The sequence below is a fragment of the Triticum dicoccoides genome, chromosome 1B (assembly GCF_002162155.2).
Source record: "Triticum dicoccoides isolate Atlit2015 ecotype Zavitan chromosome 1B, WEW_v2.0, whole genome shotgun sequence".
In the NCBI taxonomy this organism is placed as follows: Eukaryota; Viridiplantae; Streptophyta; class Magnoliopsida; order Poales; family Poaceae; genus Triticum; species Triticum dicoccoides.
In genome coordinates, this window is record NC_041381.1 from 458,277,073 (window position 1) to 458,283,840 (window position 6,768).

Here is a 6,768-nt window from a genome sequence, read left to right on the forward strand (position 1 = left end):
AGCCCGTATCATGGTCACGCCTACCACGACCGTCGCGTCGTTCGCGTGGTCGCGCCCTTGGAGATTTAACACGGTGCGTTAGGCCATCTGATGTTGGCATGTCATACATAGTCATCACTTAGTCACTCATACTACAACAAGGTTGGCTATAAGTGTATTTTTTTACTCCTCTTTATCTCTTTCTTCGTACTCCCTCCGTCCCATAATATAAGAACATTTTTGACACTAGCTAGTGTAGTGTCAAAAACGTTCTTATATAATGGGACACAGGGAGTACTAGTATTTATTGCATTTGCCAAGGAGTGACCTCTTCCAATGAAATGGTGTTGCTAAGTTTGTTTCATTTAATTAGCTATAGACTCAAAATTGTCTTTTCACCTAGGTACACGCGCTTAGCACTATTTCTTCCTTGGGTCACCAAACCAGTCTCTCTCTTCTTGATTAACTTGCCACATCAGAATTTATGCCTATGTGGCAAGCTTAAGCACCTGTAGGAGCAAGTAAGTACAATAGTGCGCTTTGCTTCTTTACATGGCATTTTTGCATATGTGGAGGAAAGAGAGGCAAGGAAAAAGTGGAGAAGTGGGCTCTCATGCAAGAGCCAGCCTCTACTACTACATGGTGGAGCATTGGGAGAGGCACCTGTATGGAGGTGGTCAGGAATCGGGAGACTCACGCCGGTCGTAGCGCCATAGTTAAAATGATAATGGCAAGTCAAATCACGGGGCCCCACCTGTCCAGCAGTAACACACTGGCAAATCACACAGCCCTACGTTTGCAGCAGCCTACTCCCTCGTCTTCTCGCTTCTCTGTCGAACCGACTAGGCGGAACTGCCCCGCCTACCGCGCAGGAAAAGCCCCGCCCTCGACTTTTAAATACAACTAATCCCTCCGTCGGATGCGTTTGGTTGAAGGTATCGTATGAATGGATTGGGACCATTCAATTTTTTTGGGATTGAACCATTCAATTCATGTGTTTGGCTGAATATTTTTTTTCGAGAGTACGCCTAGGCGTACCTTAGCTTTATAGAAGGCATGTTTGGCTGAATATAAGAGATGAGCTAATTATTTAAGACGGGACCACCAGTCATGCTCACATAGTCATGCATGCAAAGGGTGGCCATTTGATTCGACTAATTTGGTTGGGTGGAATGGTTCAGCATCTTCAAGGCATATTCTCTTTTTTTGACTCGAACCATTCATGTGCTTTATAACCAAACATGTCTATTTTCTGAACGATCCCAACCCATTCATGACCACCCTTGCAACCAAACGCACGTCATCTTACGAAAACCAAATAATCCCACAATACTAAGGCGCAGTGCATTAACTTCTACCTCGTTTCTTGTTTCTTCACATATCAACAAATAAGAATCCAATAATATACTTTTTGTGACATAGTAACTCATATTTAGTTAGTCAAATGGATGACCTAGAACTACGTGCAGGCCCTATAAACCAAGACGCCTACAAATAAAAAACCGAGACGGAGAGGGTAGTTCAGCACGTATCTTTTTAGATCAATATAGTCGGGATTCACCAAGGAGAAAAACCAAGTGGTAGGCTGCTCCTGTCGTGTTGGCGTGGCAACTCAAGCAGGGTCCGTCCGCACACAAAATAGCGACACACTTAACAGGACCCCTTTGGCAGACATGTGGCTCATCCACCGTCTTGTTCCATGTTGACGTATAATGTGCTGCCTAGTCTCTTCCATCAGATCGGTCTTTTGATTGCATTGGCTAGAGCATGCACTTCTACATGGTATCGGAGCCAAGAGGTCTTGAGTTCAAGATCCGGCTGGCGCAATTAAAATTGCAGCCCACTTTCGGTCCACGTTTAGGCCTGAGGGAGCCACACGTGAGGGGGAGTGTTGACATATAATGTGTTGCCTAGTCTCTTCCATCAGGTCGGTATTTTGGTTGCACTGGCTAGAGCATGCACTTCTACATTCCACGTGTGATGCACCAAATTACAGTTCGGAGCAGCGGTTGGAATTGGAGGCATCCCGGTTGTAGCGCCGCAGTAGTAGAAAATGAGCGATGAGGGGTCAAATCACAAAGCACCACCTTTGCCGCATTAAGCTGGATGGACAAAGCAACCATCATTTCACTCTAGCACGCAAGAGCATAAAGAAAAGAGAAAACAATGATGCGTGCGGCAGCTACCTAGGGCACCCTAGGGTAGGGGTCTCCACTACAGATCCTTTTTTTGAAAGCGCCTCCACTACAAATCGGCTTCTCCCTCGTCCTCTTGAAGAAAACCGATGATGAGTGCGGCGGTAGGGTTTGTAGGAGTACTACAGCGTGAGGGGCCACGTCGTAGTAAACGGGTTTGAGCCGATGCCTTAAATATGCGTGGGCCACTTGGTTTTACGGGAACGAGGCAGCATTTTGGGTTCGGGGACCAGTAGAGATATAGCACGTACAAAAAATTGTGGACGTAGGTTCGACCGAAAGGCAATGATGCATGGGCCCTGCATTTTGATATACCTGGGGCCGCGTGAAATTTGCTACTCTACTCAAAACTAGTAAGGTACACATGTATTGAACGCATGAGATTTCGAAACCAAATTATGAATAAATACACACTATAGCATGTAAAGCTTTGAGTCATATATGCATGATGTAGATGTTTGTTTAGTTCTTATAGTTCATCTCATTCAAAATCAATTAGTTTTATAAAAATGTTAAGATTCATGGGGTTGTGCATTGTAAATCATAAAGTAAAAAACAAATAATGGCAATTCATTTAGAAAAATAATAATCAGTTATGATATAGAAGATTCTAGAACAAAGGAGAAGTGCTTGTGTTTTGAGGTTTGTGCATTATGCTTAAGTTCAACCATGGAGTCTTCTAAATTGTACATGTGGCAGATCTGGTGGAATGTTGATGATATCCAATGGTCAGTAGTGCTCGGATTTGCCCATCTCTGCACTGCCGGGTTAGCTTCATCCAGCGACCATCTTTCAAAGTTATTGGCACACTATATAGTTCTTGTGCCATAGTTGCATGTTTTGGAAAAAAGCTACTAGTGGGTTGTACTATCTATTTAGGAATAGAAGATGCATACGTGGAAGTTTTAGGGAAAGAGATGACATGGAGCATCTCAATTCCTATGAGTAGGGATTGGAAAAGAGATGTCATTTGGTTCACATCATAGGAACTTTTCTATTGAATCTAGAGATGACATGTACCTCAATTCCTATGAGGAGGGATTAGTAAAGAGATGTAATTTGGTTCATATCATAGGAACTTTTCTATTGAATATACGCTAATGTTTATTTTCCTTTGAAATTAAGGGAGTATAGGAATCCATTCATATGAACCAAGTGGCTCTAAAGCTATAGAAATGATATCATGTTTATTTCATTTGAAATGTAGAGTATATGAATCTATTCCTATGAACCAATTGGCTCTAAAGGAAAAAATCCAATAAAAATCATATCATATAGAGTTCCTATGATATTCCTCGACACTAAAGGATGGTTGAAATTGCTGCGGGTGATACGATGGTCTTTCTTTGTAGACTCCTCGCCCATCTTTATAGTTACCTATCGAAGATGAATGAAATGATATATACAGGGTATTCTACATGTGCAGTTTGGTACACGAAAACTCGGTAAAAGTTTGTGAGGTTCTAATTTTCAATAAAGCTATATGCACTGCATTTCGGAACAGAGGGAGCATACGGCAGTTGCTAACACTCACGTGGAAGATTTGTGTGTAGGATGAGTGGCTGTTCTGTTAAATGACATGGCAAAACTGACACTGTCGGATGCCGATCTAACGGTTCTTACATCGTTCGTCAGGAAAAGGCTTGTGGTGAACGTTTGTCAGATAATGATTTAGTGACACATGCATTGCATTGATAGGTGCCCCCTCTCTCTCACGCACACGCACCCTCACGAGTCACGACTCTCCCGAGTCCTCTCGCAGACTCGCACATCGCACCCATCCTCTATCTGCAGGTAGACGTCACGCACATATGTGCTCTTCACACCCTACCCTCAGAACTACTAAAAAACAAAAGATGGTGCACACATTTTATTTTAGCTCACACGTCACACACTTATACTATTACTCTTGCGGCGAACATTCTTTGGGCATAGTATATATTGTACTCTCATGAAGAGAATCGGTGCATGCACGCACTAGTTCTCTCACACCCACTCGCGGGTACACGTAGGAGCGCATTTTTTTGAAGCCGGTACAACAAAATCACTCCACTATATATAAAAGCAGGAGCCTTAGCACTTGCTTTGCTAGGGTTCCTCTCGTTCACTCTCTCATGCTCTCCAGATCTAAGCAAGACGTAGGTGGCCACACTCTCTCTCTCAGCTCACGGCTGGTCACAAATCCGGCCGGAAAACCTCGACCGGGGTAGGGGGTGTAGATGCATCGTTCACGCTGTCGTCTGCGGCGAGGGAGGAGACCAACGGCTGCCCGCGCGTCTCGATCGGCGGCCATGTCGTTCTCTCTGAGAGAGCGCCGGCTCGGGAGGGCCTTCGGCCCCTTCTTTCTCCCTGCGGTATTGTGGCCAAGGTGCGGCCTCCCAACGCCGTCTTTGCCACATGCCGACGACCCTCAGGTATATATTCCTTCGAAACCTGCCTTGCTCTACTACCCCAGCTCTTCCCCCTTCGTGTGGATCCTTTTCTACTCCCGTCTGCTGTTACAAAGCCACCTAGACTTCTACTATTATTAGAAGTAAAGCTAGTTCATACAGTGAACTCAAAGCGTTGGTTCAAACAGGGAAGAAAGTGGGAAAGCTGTAGCATGAATCTAGGACTTGGTTCTAAGAGGAAACATGGGAAAGTAGTAATATGTGTCACTATTTAAATAACTGTATTTTGTATTTGCGCAAACAGGGATGTTTGTCTCCATATCGTTTCGGAATGTCTGTCTCCGTATCGTTTCTATCCGCGCAATCAAAAGCACACACCACAGTTTTAGTACAACTGCGCAAAATGAGATGGCTATCCCTCGTTGCCATCGTCTAACCTCCCGTCTTCAAGGTATCCCTACATTGGTAGTAACTAAGGTAGAATGGCCAACGCAATCTAAAAGAAGTTGTTTCATACATTTTACTTCCTGATTGCGGTGCAGGGACGAGCGAAAACAACTGCATCCTAGTCCGGAATGCACTTTCTACCAATTCATCCATGGACCGAGGACTAGCTGGCACGGCTGCACGACGGTTTTTTGGACAGGTGCGCGGACAAGAGGCATTTTGGTCTGCTTATTTCTGCAAATAGTGGTGCTTAAATTTAGTGGAATGCATAAGCATTTCAGCTGGTCAGTACACTACATGGTTCAGTTCAGCATTCCAGCTGAGTCCACAATTATAATTGGTTATTCTGGAATGAGAGAACCTAACCCTGGATGGTGGCAACAAGAAAAAACCAGAGTGAACTCCAGGAAATTTAAGCCTGCCGGGAGGCCCTTTGCTCAGAGAAGCCTTGCTTGTTTTTTCCTGATTTGTAAACCTTCTCACAACTTTGTCTTTTGCTGTGAACTAGTATATGTTTGTTATGTTCTATGAATCATTGAGATGTATAAAATTGCTTAACTTATGCTTTTCAAGATTTTTATGAAGACGAGTTTAATTGTGAGTGTTCCACATGAGTGCTGGACTAGCGTGTGAACGTTTGGAATTTATTACATTCCGGCCTCAATTAATTGCATGAACCACTGTAACAAGATACATAGTAGTTGCTTATATGTCAGACAGCAGATTGTTGATTGTTAGCTGGTCGATAGCCTAGTGTTGAAGCGAGCTGAGCCAATGTGTCGTGTTTTGCACAACTGCTTACAAGTGGGGTAGCACCAATAGTGTTTACAAGTACTTATGTATACGTCGGCGCACGGTTCTCGAACGAGTGCTCTATTTCATCAAAACACACACTTATCATATGATAAACTGTGACAACTTATGTCTTACCATGCCATATTCATGAAAAAACTAGTGAGGACGCATCTGTTTCGGCAACAATTACGATGGTTCTCACATGATTCATGGGCACGCAAAAATAGCAGCAGTTCCCATAGACGGATTCAAACAGAGCACTAGCCCCAGAGGGGTCGATAACAGGCAAGGTTCGGATAATTAGACACAATCCAAACTACTATTAAACACTAGCTGGGGCAACTATTTCATTCCTCGATCTAATTTGGGCTGGACACAAGACGGACCTTGCCATGAACATCATCGAGGACGTCCAGCAGCAGCTCAATCATGTGAACCTTCATGAAGACAACCTTGTGGCCCTACCACTGATAAACTTGTTTGTGGAGGCATGCCACATCATCTTCCTGCGTAAGCTTAACAAGAACAGTATGCCTCACAAATGAAGGAGTAGCTTTGAACTTCTTGTGCTTCAGTACACCCTGGACAACACGTCTGACAACAGTGAGGCTGGAATACAACTCTTCATTGGTATAACCGCAAACGGCTTCCAGGATCCAACAGCCTAAGAACTCTGTTTTCCCAGTGCGTATATTCAGGTCGTCCGCCTCATAGCGAGTGACATGCACAACCACACAATCCTTGTCTGCATGAGGGCTCTAATTGAAACAGAAACAAATTCTGAATTACTTTTCAGTATAAGAACCACAAGTTATTTAAACCACTATGTATAGCATGGCATAGAAGCTAATAAAATTTTGCATTATTAATCACCACATACTTCCTTTTCTAAAAAAAATCACCACATACTTAGATGAAAAACCACAATCGAGATCGGCAAAGAAGGAAGTCACCTTGGGCAG